Here is a 13,916-nt window from a genome sequence, read left to right as displayed (position 1 = left end):
TGTCTAATTTTGCAGCTTAAAACATCTGTACAAATATTTTAGCATATTTAAAGTTAGTTTTCTCGAATCATTAAGTTAGTTTTCTCGAATCATTAAGTTAGTTTTCTCGAATCATTTTCGACCGTCGCCAATAGCCCATTGTGCAGCTCTAGTGCGACGCAAATTAACAACAACAACAACAACGAATCATTTTCTCGAATCTTAGTACGGGAAAATCCGAGCATCGGATCAAAAGTTATTATATGGTGTTCTCTATATAAAAATCACCATTAATGGTCTATTCTTTGTTTCTTCTTTCAATTACAAAAAGTTGCTTTGAATCAATAACTAAACCAAGCTACTCAACTGAGCATAGAGTTACATTGATCTATTTTCATATGAATAAGCATCGTATTAATTATCGTTACTTGGATACCTGCAAGTGACGTCATCGTAGTTAAATCATAGCATTTGTCGATTCAGAAGCCAGTTAGGTTTGACACACAAGCGTGACGTCGCTTGCAGTTATCCAATTAAATTCGATTTAAATCGCATGGCTAGACACAATCACTTCTCGAGTTGCAAGTACCTAATTCGCCTTGGATGGAAATAAAAATGAATGTTCTTTCTCACATCAAATGTAAAAACCAGAGCTCCTATTAATTTTACGCTTCTAAGTTTGATGAAAACTTCTTCTTTTAAATATTTGCCCTTTTAAAAAGATTAGTTCTGTCACCCTGGCTTCCAAATACAATTAAAGACCAAAGTTTCTGAATCAAAGCACGCATACAATTTTCGAACAACATGTATTACCACTTAATAAAGGATTTCTATATTATCAATAAAGTCAATATAGATCTTACTTAATTGTCCCTTTTAGTTCCTAAAACTGTTTTAAATCTCTAGCTCTATGAAATTATACAACATACCATAGTTTTAGTAGTAATATATTTTCACTTCATACAGTGTATTAATTATTTTAATTTGCTTTTGCTAATAACACCTATCAATGTAGGTTATTTTCTGCTTCAAAGGTAACAAATATAACCTACTTTCAATTTTACAGTTTTAAATTTGGGGGAAAAAACCAACCCTTTCACTACCGAAGCCATTGAATCACCAAAACAAAACTGTATGAGCCAGAAAATCTTAAACTGGCTCAAGGATTGCCGTTTAACTAAAGGAAAGTAAATCTCGAGATTTTTGTAGTTTCGATCGTTTCCCTTTCAATGTCTAACCATTTTTAATAAATAGTTCTAGAACGTTAATTAGCGAAACATGACGTTACAGTGATCTATTTGTACGAAGATTGCATTAATTACTTAAACTTGTTTTTGTTAATAACACCTAACAATGTAGGTTATTTCCCGCATCAGAGGTAGCAGACGCAACTTCCTATTTATGTTTCACACATAAATTTGATGAAATACCAACCTTCTTATGAGGAAAATAAAGCAACTGCTTTTTGCTACAACCTTGGCATTTTCCCTTTGCAACTGAAAACCGAAGCCACTGAATCACCAAGACGTAAAATAAACTGTGTGGGCCAGGCAAACTTTATAATTACTTGCACGGATTAACATTTAACAATAAAAACGATTCTCGGCTATTTTCTCCAAGGAAAGCATGTTATCAAACACAAGGTGAATAAATATCTCGATCGCAAATTTCTTCCTCCTTCCTAACTTCCGAGGCGTGTTTACCATCCTCTCCGAATTGAAGATTGCAGATGTCCTTGGCTTGGGCGTTGTGCTCGGTTTTGCTGTCTCAACCACAAATGGGATTTGGACAAGTGACCTTTTTCCAACTATCTTCCTCTCTGCTACGTATTTTTAATAATAACTGAAACACGTCGTAAGCCTTTGGAACATATCGTGTAAGTTAAGTAGTCCTTGGAATTCATAACTCCTTTGCCTTGAGTTTAGTTGTGTATACACGCATCACGGTGTTATAAGTATCCTACGGGCTGTTCTGTGTTTGTCTGAGCTAATGGATTGTTTAGTTTCGTACGTCAATGACAGTTCCCGTGCAGGAAGTCTGTAAAGAAAGATAATAATAAAGCGAGGATATGTAATTCAATGAAAAGAATTATCCTTGGTTGTTCTAAGTCATGTCTAATGCCTCTATCACACGAGAGAAAAATATGTGCAACTGCAAGTGTAACTGCAAGTGTAAGTGCAACTGTAAGTGAAATTCCTCCGTTCGGAGTTGCCGAAAGGGTTGCTTAATTGCCTGAACGGTTGCATGAAATTGGGTTACCATATTTTGTTATTTATCTTTACTTTTGGCTCATATTTAATTTTATCATATGATTCTATTATATCATAGTTTCTCAACGATGTTCGTAAAGATGCTGTAGAATATTGATTGATTTTGATTTAATTTTTTACATTTGTATTTGTGTTAAGTCTTTTCTTCAGCAGGAAATTAAAATTCTGAAAACTTTATTTCCCCATTAGTGAAGTAGCATAGTATAAAAAGGATTATGATTTCTACCTCATAATATGAGATAATATTAAGATATCATTGAATTTCATGCTGCGTCCCTAAAAAGATAAGGGGGTGAAAGGGGGATGGACTTAAATACTATCTAGAATTTTGACGATTTTTTTACGTTGATTTGAGTGACTAATGTATAAAACATGGTGCGTAGCATTTTTAAAAAGTGCTTTTTAAGTGAAGTAGCATAGTATAAAAAGGATTATGATTTCTACCTCATAATATGAGATAATATTAAGATATCATTGAATTTCATGCTGCGTCCCTAAAAAGATAAGGGGGTGAAAGGGGGATGGACTTAAATACTATCTAGAATTTTGACGATTTTTTTACGTTGATTTGAGTGACTAATGTATAAAACATGGTGCGTAGCATTTTTAAAAAGTGCTTTTTAAGTGAAGTAGCATAGTATAAAAAGGATTATGATTTCTACCTCATAATATAAAATGATATTAAGATATCAATGAATTTCATGTTGTGTCCCTAAAAGGATAAGGGGGTGAAAGGGGGATGGACTTAAATACTATCTAGAATTTTGACGATTTTTTTTATCTTGATTTGAGTGACTAAGGTATAAAACATGGTGCGTAGCGTTTTTAAAAAGTGCTTAAAGGTGCTTATTTTTGATTTTCATTTTTTAAAGGCCCTTAAAGGTGCTTTTCTTAATAAGTGTTTTTAAAAAGTGCCTTATTTTCCTTTTTCGAAAAAGAGATTTATGAAAAGGAATGTCGATTTTCGCCACATATTATGTAAAAACGTACTTTTCACATTTTTCTATTTCACGTTTTCAGAATTCATTCGTCCCGCACTGGACTGATCGTTAAGACACGGTTCCCAGCAGATCACCGAAGTCAAGCATCACTGGCTATGGTCAGTGTGCGGGTGGGTGACCACTTGGATCAGTCTGCGTAGGGACCGAGGGTGTGCGGTATGGGTCCTCGTTAAACTGTGCTACCGCAAAGTGCTCAACTTCGCTCGCAGGTCGTCGGGCTACCGAGGCGGGGGTGCCATCCCCTCCGCAGAGGATCAAAATTGTGATGGCATGTCTTCGGATCATCCTCCGGGATGTTTCCCAGACCGTCGCCAATAGCCCATTGTGCAGCTCTAGTGCGACGTAAATTAACAACAACAGCAGAATTCATTCAACCATGATCAATTTCAGCGTACCGTCAGTCCATAGCGTATGAAAACGCCAATCATTTTACAGGTTTGGTGAAATACTTGCGAGTCCGCATGTGCGTCTAGTGAGCTGGGTTCGGTGAGATTCTTGCTCTCTCATGCTGTATTTTGCAAGATATTCTCAATTTCAGGCTTTATTTTCCACCCTCTGAAATCGAACCGAAAAATCTCTTGATCATTTTTTTAATGGCTAATATAATCAAGAAAACAGTTCTTTGTCAAATTCTAGTTATTTTATCATGATCATGTAAAGTCTGAGAATTATTTTGCATTTTGTCAATTTACCTAGAGCTTTAAAATATTTTTTGAGTGCCTAAAATGTTCTTAAAAGTTGCTTATTTTTTGTTGAAAGATTTGGCTCCGCACCCTGTAAAAGCATAGTTTATTTATATATATTTACTATGTAACATGCTAGCTAGGCAAGTGCGGTATCATTATCTATGTAAACACTAAATCGAATGAGAATAAAAACAAGCTGTCTGATTTAATAGTTTAACAATTCGAAAATTTATAAAAAGTTTAATGTGTAGAAAGGACAATTTTATGACTTATACCACTTTATGCAACTGACATTGCTATCTAATCAAGTAAGGCATTTCTTCAAATTTATTTTTTAAGCTTAATTCAAAAACATAGTCCTTTGAAATAATTCTGTAGAAGAAATGATGGTTTAATGTATGAAATATAAATTTTTGAATTACCTTTCACTCATAAAATATTTATAACATCAAAACTATTAGATCTATCAAATCAATTCTATTTTTTAAATTCAGTCTAAAAAATACATAATAAATAATGTCAGACTTGTCTATACTACAATGTCTCAGAATTTTATTTTCATCAAATTAATTTACATTACATGAAGGGATCATCAATTTTATTCATTTACACATTGCATATCAGGAATATCACTTTTATGAAAATTATTTTTTCCACTTTCTTAGTAAAATTGCTTTTTAAATATAAGAGGATTTTCAATGTCATACTTACATTTTATTATTGTAAAATTTATATCATTCATTATTGGTATAAGATAATTTAATTAAAAATTATAGGATTTATTTTGGGACAAATTTATTGTAATATACAGTATATAAATTAAAATTTATTTATAACTATAAAAAAAAAACAATATTTTATTAAGAACATACTTTTAATGTATCATATTATTTTGTTATAGCCCTTTACGTGTTTTGTTTTGCATTTTAAATAATACAAGAATCAATTTAAAAAATAAAACATTTATTGTCAAGTGAAACATTTAGAACATTATTCATTTTTATTTCTTATTTTTTAATTTCTTCCATAAAAACAGTATTACATCTCTTTCCTTCTTTACCAGATAAACCTTACAGGATTATACGAAATATCTGAAATAAAAGAAAGAAATCACTTTCATGATAAAATTTTACCAACACATTATTAGAATAAGGAAGATTAAATGCCATTAATTTGAAATCATTTAAGTCCTTAGGTATCCCTTTTAAACTTATTTTAAGTTTGACAGATATTTTGATTATAGTTCTAAGATTATTCTATACACTAATGAAAGATGGCAGGTGTGTTTAGTTTTGTAGTTCTTATGTTTGGATTGAAATTTGTTTCAAGAAAAATAAATTGTATTTATAAACGAAGACTCTTAAAAATGTAAGTATATTGAAAAATTAGTAAGGTACACTTACATACTTACTGTCATTATAGAAAAGCTAAGTATCAAGAGATAAATGTGAAGTATAAATAAAAAGTAAAGTATCATTAGTTAACTTTGAATAATTATAAACAAAATATTATGCAAATCATCATACACAAAAAAAAAAAAAATAGAAGGGATGAATGTAGAAACAGACAAGGAGATTGGGAATTTGCATTTTTAATAATTACTTTTTATATATAATATACTACCTTTCTTGTAATACTTTTCAATAATTACTGGAAAATGGGGTAACTTTGTGAGAAACAAGGTAAATATTTACCACACATATTTTCTAACTTGTTTTAAAATGAGATTTTCAAAAATTAAAAGAATTCTTAGGGAAGAATAAAATAATTATTTCACTAATAATTATAAAACTTTCAAATAATCGGACACATGCTTTTACAATCAACAGAAACAAAGATTAAAATTTAAAAATAAAGAAATATAATCATTATTATATTTTATGTTATAATACTGAAACAAAGTTTGGCGAGTTGCTTGGCGAATATTTCAAAGTAAAGCTTTTCGCCAGTATAATTCTTTACATATATAAAAATAGAAATTATTTCTATTTAAAGTAATTAAAACTTTGATCGGAACAAATTATAATAAGTTTTAATTTTATTAGCTTAAAATAAATAAATATTTTAAAAGAAAATTTATCGCAAAAATAATGTACTATACTTACCGATACTAAAATCGTGTGCAGGTTCCTGTTATGGTAGTACATCAACTGCATTGAGATGGTCATCTCATAGTGCGAAAGTATTTTTAATGCTTTCATTTTAAAGGAAATGTTATTATTAAACTAAAAACTTGTTCCGTCTCATCTATAAAAAAATTTCATCCGATCATCCTCTTCCTAACGTCGCCGCCATTTTTATTTACATTTGTATATGTCATCACATAAAATTGAAACGTCATAAAAAGCAAACGATCTGATTGGTTCATGAAAGAAATTGCCTGAACGGTTGCAGATATTTCGTGCAACCGTAATTTCTATATCACACGAGCGTTTTTTGGAGAAATTTCACTTGCAGTTGCACTTACACTTGCAGTTACACTTGCAGTTGCACATATTTTCTCTCGTGTGATATAGCCATAAAAAAGGTGGTTTAGGTGAAAGCTTAATGGCTACACTTGTTTACTTTAATCAAAAAAAATTTTATGATCTACAAACATATTTTGAAAAAAATATTCATGGCATTTCTTTTACTACGTTGTTGGATATTACCGAAATTGTTGGAACAATATGGTTCAAATTTGCTGTAACCGTAATATGGCGTTTTGCTGAACCATATTGTAGTGTTGAACCACATTGAAGTGCCAGCAATAGCACTTTTCACGTTAAACTTTTGATCGGGTGGCAACAGCTACAAACTTCAGAACACATATTAGCAATGATACATGATAATATTTATGACGTCGTCACGATGCTTTTCTGGAAGTTTATTTTAGCTTAACGGGCCTCTGCGCCCTCTAGTAACAATTTAAGGAAACGGCTAGTCGATATTGCAGATTTAAGTAGTTGACGCTCTGTTGTTATAATTTAGTATCCCTCTCACTGTCATATTTCGTTTATTTCTGTACTATTATATCAAGAACGATAGCATGATCATCCATATATATATTTATAGCATGAAGTTGTATAGCATGTTGGTATAGCATTCAATCTTTATATTTATAGCAGCGTTCAATATATTTATAGCATGAAGAAATGAAATATTTCTCTCGGTATGATTAATTTTAAAGTTGTGCGTATTTCTTGCAACATTCCAATAAAAATGATTGAATTGAAATTGAAATGAAAGAATTTATATTAGTGTTTCGGTTTTTTTTTCTTATTCATTTTGAGCATTTATTGTAAAAACAAAAAAAAAATTTCTTATCAATTCAAAATATTTTATCTTAGATTTTAGTTCTATTATACTTAAAAAGTATTTCATTCATATTTTCGTAGACTCCTATTTATTTCATTCTGTCATATAATGAATTTTACTAAAAACAAAAACAAAAAAAATATTTATAACGTTCCTCTGAATTTTTTTTTAGTTTAAAAGAAGTATGCATGTCATTCATACAAATGTGTAATTTATTCAACTTCAAAAAAGAGAAATGATGAGAATTTTAAATATTTTAAATAAATCGTGATTCACTTTGTAAAATGTATTTTTGTCTTCATTAACCCACCATATCTTTAAAGAATCAACTTCTAAGCATTTTACAGAACTAAAATGAGGCCGGAATAGCCTGGTTAGTAAGGCGTTGGGCCCATGCTTAAGAGGTCGTGAGTTCGATCTCGGCTAGCAGAAGACTCTCCGGGTAGTAAATGGTGACTGATGCACGTTTATTCTGTTGGGTCACAAAGTTTTCCAAGTTCCCATGACATCCTTACCTCTAGGAGTAGACTGTTTAAAACGGGCAGTCGTGAGTGTGTGTGTGATTGAAGTTTTATTCTCGGTCATAGATGGCCTGACTGAAGATGTGCCTGAAAAACAAGAAACACACCCTCTGTCTTAAATTCGCTTGGCTTCACAAAGCAGGCTTAGTGGTATTGGCCATTGGCATTAGAAACAACAGCAAGAACAGAACTAAAATGAAACAAAGAAAACCAAACGATTACAAAGAACTTCATAAATACAAATTCATAAAAAATAATAAAAGAAAACGATTAAATCATCAATCTAACAAGTAGTTAAGCTTTTAGTCGTAGCGTGGCGCTAAAACCGTCTGCACGAATGTTACTATTTTGCCGAACAAAATAACAAAATATTGAACAAAATAACACTCTTCGCCTTTTTATATGCTCTAACACCTCAGAGAAAACTCTTTAGATATTACACTGTGCAATGAACTCTGAGCATTGAAGTTACATTAGCATTTGTTTATTTGCTGTATGTAATTTTTAATGCAATCATTTAAAGAAGTTCGTTCCTTTAAAAAACTATAAACACATCGAATATTATTCAACTAACTTTAAAACCGTTGTATTTATTTGTTTATTTATTTTTCTTAAGAACTCACATTTCTGTTTGATTCATATAATTCAAGATTGGAGTAAGTCTGACGGTGACAAGCCGGAATATACCGTTGTATTTTCTAAAATAAACTTAGTATATTATCATTATATGAATAATAATAAGAGGAATTTATAAATTTTTGTAGGCCCACATATCGCGCAAGCTCGAACCTCCTGTTGGCGAAAAATTCTCGTTGGCGCCATTCCCGCTGAAATATGAATATGATTATTCATAGTTAGGCAGTCTTCGAAGGTTTCTATTCATATTTTTTATTATGAAATAATATCAGCATCATTTAGAATAATTATAATCATATTATATCAAGAAGTTATTAAGTTTTTTAAAACTGATTCTGGAACTGTTGTCGCAAAATTGATATGACAGTAATATTCTTAATTGATAGACATTTAAGAAAAAAACGTCTCAAATTTCCATGAGCTTGTAAACCACCCAGTCAGAGATTTTTACGACGTTTAAATTAGATAATGTTTTTCTAATAACTATCATAAAAATATTGAAGTTTCACAATAAATTATTTCATTATAGAAATTTCGGAATTAGGGTTAATCAAACACAATTCAAGAGCTTAGTGTAAGAGGAAGTAGGAGTGGCATCTAAAAAAAGCTCAATTTTCTGAGTTTAGGAACATATTTTGGTCTTCTGAATAAGTATAAAAATTTGCCCTTAAATGTAGATAAGGGCATTTGCCCTTAAATGTAGATATTAGATATACTCCTTAATTCAGTCGGATACTTATGTTACAAGTTAAAAAATGTATGCACATGCTCCTTTACGCCACATGTGCTGTATCTATTTAAGCTAGAACATTTACATTCAAATGAAGGGTAAATACCCTATGTATACCAGTTTCTTCTATAAAGGAATCTTTTGCATTACTGTGAAAAGTGTCATATAGTTTCGCGAATAGAACTTTCCAGTTGACTTAATATTATAAACTAACAAAAAAAAAAAAATGGTAGTAAGTTTTATAATAAAATTTATAATAAAGCCTTTTGCCTCGCGCTCAACGTGAATGCATATTGTTTGATTTTAATTTTGCACTCTGTAGGGGACTTCTAAAATTAAATTCTGCTCTTCTCTCTGGTAGATAATAAAGTTTCATAAAAGAAATCCTGGTTTTTCTTAACGGTGAACTGGAAAAAAGAAAAGGAAAAAAATTGCCGGAAAAAAGAGTCACTCGACTCTGTTGCAAGTTAAGAAAAAACCATTATCCTTATGAAAAGATTCCTTTTTGCATCTAAGTGCACGCCAAATGGATGTCAAACTCCCAGCGCGAACGTATATCAACATCGCCAACTCTTGAAACGACGTTGCACAACCTATTTTTTGCTTGCTTTCTTGAATCATGTGAAATGGGGAAAATAAAACTTATTAACAAAGCAATGGTTTTTATTCAATAAGAATTAATAAAAATGATATCTAAAAATCGTAACAATTATCCATTTGAATTTAAAGAAACTGATAAAAGAATAATAAATATTGTTTCTTGCAGACGATTTTCTTCTATAGCGAAACAAAAATTCTCTACCTCACATTTGATTTGTTTAGGGCGTGACCGCATTAGACGCGCCATTTTTAGTGGTCCAATCAAATCCAATGCTTTTGTAACGTCTTATAGTTTTCTTTTTCAAGAACAAATGTTCTCTTTATTTATCGAAATAAGTCGCCAAATCTAGAATTCCACTAAGACTACAAAACTATAACCCTTTTTTAATAATTCTATGATGTATACCATAAGAAATAGCACGAATTAGATTTTTCTCCGACGAGTTTAACGTTTAAAAGCTTTCATATTGTTTTGAAAGATATTTATATAATTTGAAAGATTTATTTATATAATTTGATAACTAAAAACGGAACTTTATGTAGTCGAGGATGATTAATTAAATCTTATATTACAATGGTCTTTTCTTTACTTGAAACGGAATATAAAATAAAGAAAGCGAGTCCTTTTAAGATCACAATGTAAAACTGAGCTCGCATTTGACACAATTTAATATTTACATTATTATTATTAAGTATTATTTTAAAAATTATTAATGTAAAACAATTATTTTGAAGTTCATGTAAAAGAACTTTATGCTTCGTATGTTTTTAACTAAGTGATAAAGGCTCTTCAGGAACTATAAAAATTGAAATAACATTCGATTGAACTACCTTATTGAATTATTATATTCGATAGAATTACTTTAATTAATTAAACTATTCGATTAAATTACTTTAAATTTGGCTTCACCGCCTCAAGTCAAATCGGTCGTTGAATTCATTTAAATATTTAAGAAAACGCTGCTATTACTATAAAGCGTATTGCGGTTTTAAAGGGACACTTTTATTTTTCAGGTAGCAGAAAATTTTTCGGGGTGCTTTTCTTTGCGAGGACTCGATGATTTCATCATTTTCATCAATTTTGATATCATTAATGATTCTTTTAATAATTAAAAGTAAATATAAATCGTCTCAAACAGGTCTACATTTTCTTTTCTGTTAACCACAACTGCTTTATTACAATTGCAGTTAACTACAACGACGTTTTTTTTTTTAAATGTAACGACTACAAACTACTTTAGAAATATAGCTACTACTTCACAAGACATACATACTTTACAAGAGCGCATAATTCACATCAATGTTCAAAATGTTTTGAATAAAAAGTTGACTTAGTTAAGCATGAGAAGTTATTAAGAAATGTTAATTCATCTTTACACATGAGATAGTTTGCTATTCTAAAGCACATTTTACTAATTTGATCTTTTAACCTTCAAACACTATACTCTTCTTGCCAGTGAATATTTTATTCAAGAAATGATAAGAAGTTATCAAATATTTGAGATTTAAGTGATTAACGCTTTTTTAAATCCTCCAAGAAATAAATTATAGTGCGCAAAGCGAAAAAAAAAAAGGTAAAGCTCTGAATAAGTTTATGTCTAATGATCGGATCTTCACTTTCTAGGACTCAATCTTAATGATTCGATTTTCAATGATTCCTTTGTTTACAAGATTTCGAATGATAATGAACGAAATAAGTTAAGAACATAAAAGAAATTACTGCTGCCAACCATAATAATAATAATAAAATATAAAAAAAGCTTGTTGCCTTGAACCTTCAGACAAAAAATGTTTTTGCATTCGAACTTTGTTTCTTTACTAAAATTTAAAAGTAGTTGCCAGAAATCGCTACAAACTACTACTTTATTGTATCGCACTACAGGCAACACTACTTTTCTCAAGAAGTAGCTCACTACTTTACAAACTACGAAAAAAAGTAGTCACTACATTAGTTTCGCTGCTTCCGACCACTGGTCTCAACCAATTTTTAATTTTTTTCCTACTCTGACAACTCAACTCGTCTCTACTTAGAGAATTAAGAAAGACAGCAATTCGAAACCTTTTTCGGATATCCAATCCGGAAAATGTCACGCACGCCGACTTCGTCTTTTTTTCCCTTTTCCCTGTTTCTTAATAGAAACACAATCCTGCTCACATCCTGTGTACCCAATCACATGACCCCAACAGAGGGAATTTCTAATTCTCTCTCTCCAGCCTTTCTGACCCTGGTCAAAAATGGAATCAATACGGCGACAAACACAGAGTCATTGACCATCACTGATAACAACTCTATCTTCTTTAAAAAGGTTGATATTACAAGAGCCCTATGTTTTGTTTTTCTATTTCCCTTTAAAAGAAAAACAGCGAATAAATAAACTTTTCTTTTCCTCAGATAGGCGACGAGGTCGCTGACCTAGAAACATACTCCGTTGTTGAAGTTACTGGATTGCTGACCCATAACGTTAATTTTGTTTTTATTTTTTATTTTCTCTTCCTTAATCATTAAGGACTACCGTTAGATGATTTCGGAAGAAACCGGACCGTTTTTTATTTACTTTATATACACACGAAATGGAAAATTGAAATGGGTATTGTAAATGACAAATTAGAAAGGAAAATGGACTTTGCTTTTGAAAAGTAAATTACGTGGAAGTAGTTTTGAATGCTATAATTTTTATTCATTTTTTTTTCTCTTTCTAAAGGATAATTTAGATGAATATATCTTAAATTTCATTGCATTGTGATTCGTCCAGTTTTGAATAAGCTCTTCTAAGATACAATAGCATTTAGCAAAAGAAAAAGAAAAAAAAGATGAAGAAACTCAAACTTGTGAATGTTGCAACTAAATACTGCGCCATAAATTTGAATTTTTTTTTGTGCTTTTTGTGTGTGTGTGTGTTTTTACGGAACCTTTTTTGTGGTAGAAAAGTCACCGAGCTTATTTCATTTTATTTTACAGCCCCGGCGTTGAACAACCGACCTAATTCCAAGTTTACGACTATCATTACTTAAGTCATTAGTCTCTTAAGTTTGACCCAACCCAGAACACAAGGGAACTTCTTGATCAAGATTCGGGCCAAACTACCCTTCGTGGAGGACATTAAGAAGAAAACCTCCCACCGTTAACCCGATGGTAAGGGTATCCTAACCAATTCTGTTATTAAAATCCGTCTATCACTGAGGATATAAGCGTTAGCACAGTGGACGGTGCGAGCCTGGGACAGAATTCGTATCAACAAGCCATCTCTGGGATTCGAATCTGGTTTTACCTCATTGGGAAGCAAACTCTCTATTCCCTGAGCCACCACGACTCTTACCAAGCTTATTGTTAATTCTGAGATATCTTGCTTCCTAATATATACAGAGCCAAGATAAGATCGATAAGGTTTTGCTGCCAAGTCGCCAAGATCACCAAAATGGTTGTAAAATTGGCAACTATCCCCCTGTTAAAGAGAGCGTTTTTCCTTTGCCTGTTTCTTGTTATAATGTGCTACAAAATTAATCACGGAAAACTAAACACCGAAAGAAAAAGGGCGAAAAACAAAAAGCCGGTAAGTACCAGAAGAAATGTACCTAAAAATAAAGCCCCTCATTAACTATTATTTAACGTCTGATTTCATTCGAACCGCTCACCCCATATTTAATGGCATTTAATAATTTTTCAGAGGTAATTAGTTATTTTTTAAAAATCAATTAATGTGCAAAGTTTAATAATGTTGAGAGAAAGAAACTTTTAATACTTTATATTTCCAATGCATGTACATAATATATGATAGTACAATTATTATTAATAAAGTATCAGTTCAATCAAATAACAATAATCTTTGAGTGTTAATCTTTAGACCAATTTAAAAATATTTACAAGAATGATAAATTATTTCAATTTAATACAAGTTTACAAAAATAACCAGTTTTAAAAAATGTTCTCTGTGTATCATNATTGGTCATTCTCATTTACACCTGAAAAAATAGCCAAAAAACACAATTTTTGTACCCGACACATTTTGAAAAAAGCTGAAAATCATGTTTTTTTTTAAATTTCTATTTTTTTAAGTTTAACTATTCTTTTTTTGATTTATTCTTTTTGCATTATTTAATTAGATGATAAAACAATAGAAACATACAAAAATGTTGATTATTACTCAGTATTATACAGAAATATAAGCAATACTCCTCAAGTGAGCGGGGCTACCCGA

General features: G+C 30.9%; 1 long non-coding RNA gene across 1 annotated transcript; it reads right to left on the bottom strand.

Moving 5' to 3' along the window:
• Window positions 1-4,882: 4,882 nt before the first annotated feature.
• Window positions 4,883-6,450, bottom strand: LOC122271109 (uncharacterized). Its single transcript, XR_006226170.2, has 2 exons — window positions 6,042-6,450; window positions 4,883-5,027 (listed from the first exon to the last, which is right to left on the bottom strand). It is a non-coding gene; the product is annotated as an uncharacterized lncRNA (long non-coding RNA).
• Window positions 6,451-13,916: the final 7,466 nt, after the last annotated feature.

The sequence above is a fragment of the Parasteatoda tepidariorum genome, chromosome 5 (assembly GCF_043381705.1).
Source record: "Parasteatoda tepidariorum isolate YZ-2023 chromosome 5, CAS_Ptep_4.0, whole genome shotgun sequence".
Lineage (NCBI taxonomy): Eukaryota > Metazoa > Arthropoda > Arachnida > Araneae > Theridiidae > Parasteatoda > Parasteatoda tepidariorum.
This window is presented reverse-complemented; position numbering and strand designations above follow the sequence as displayed.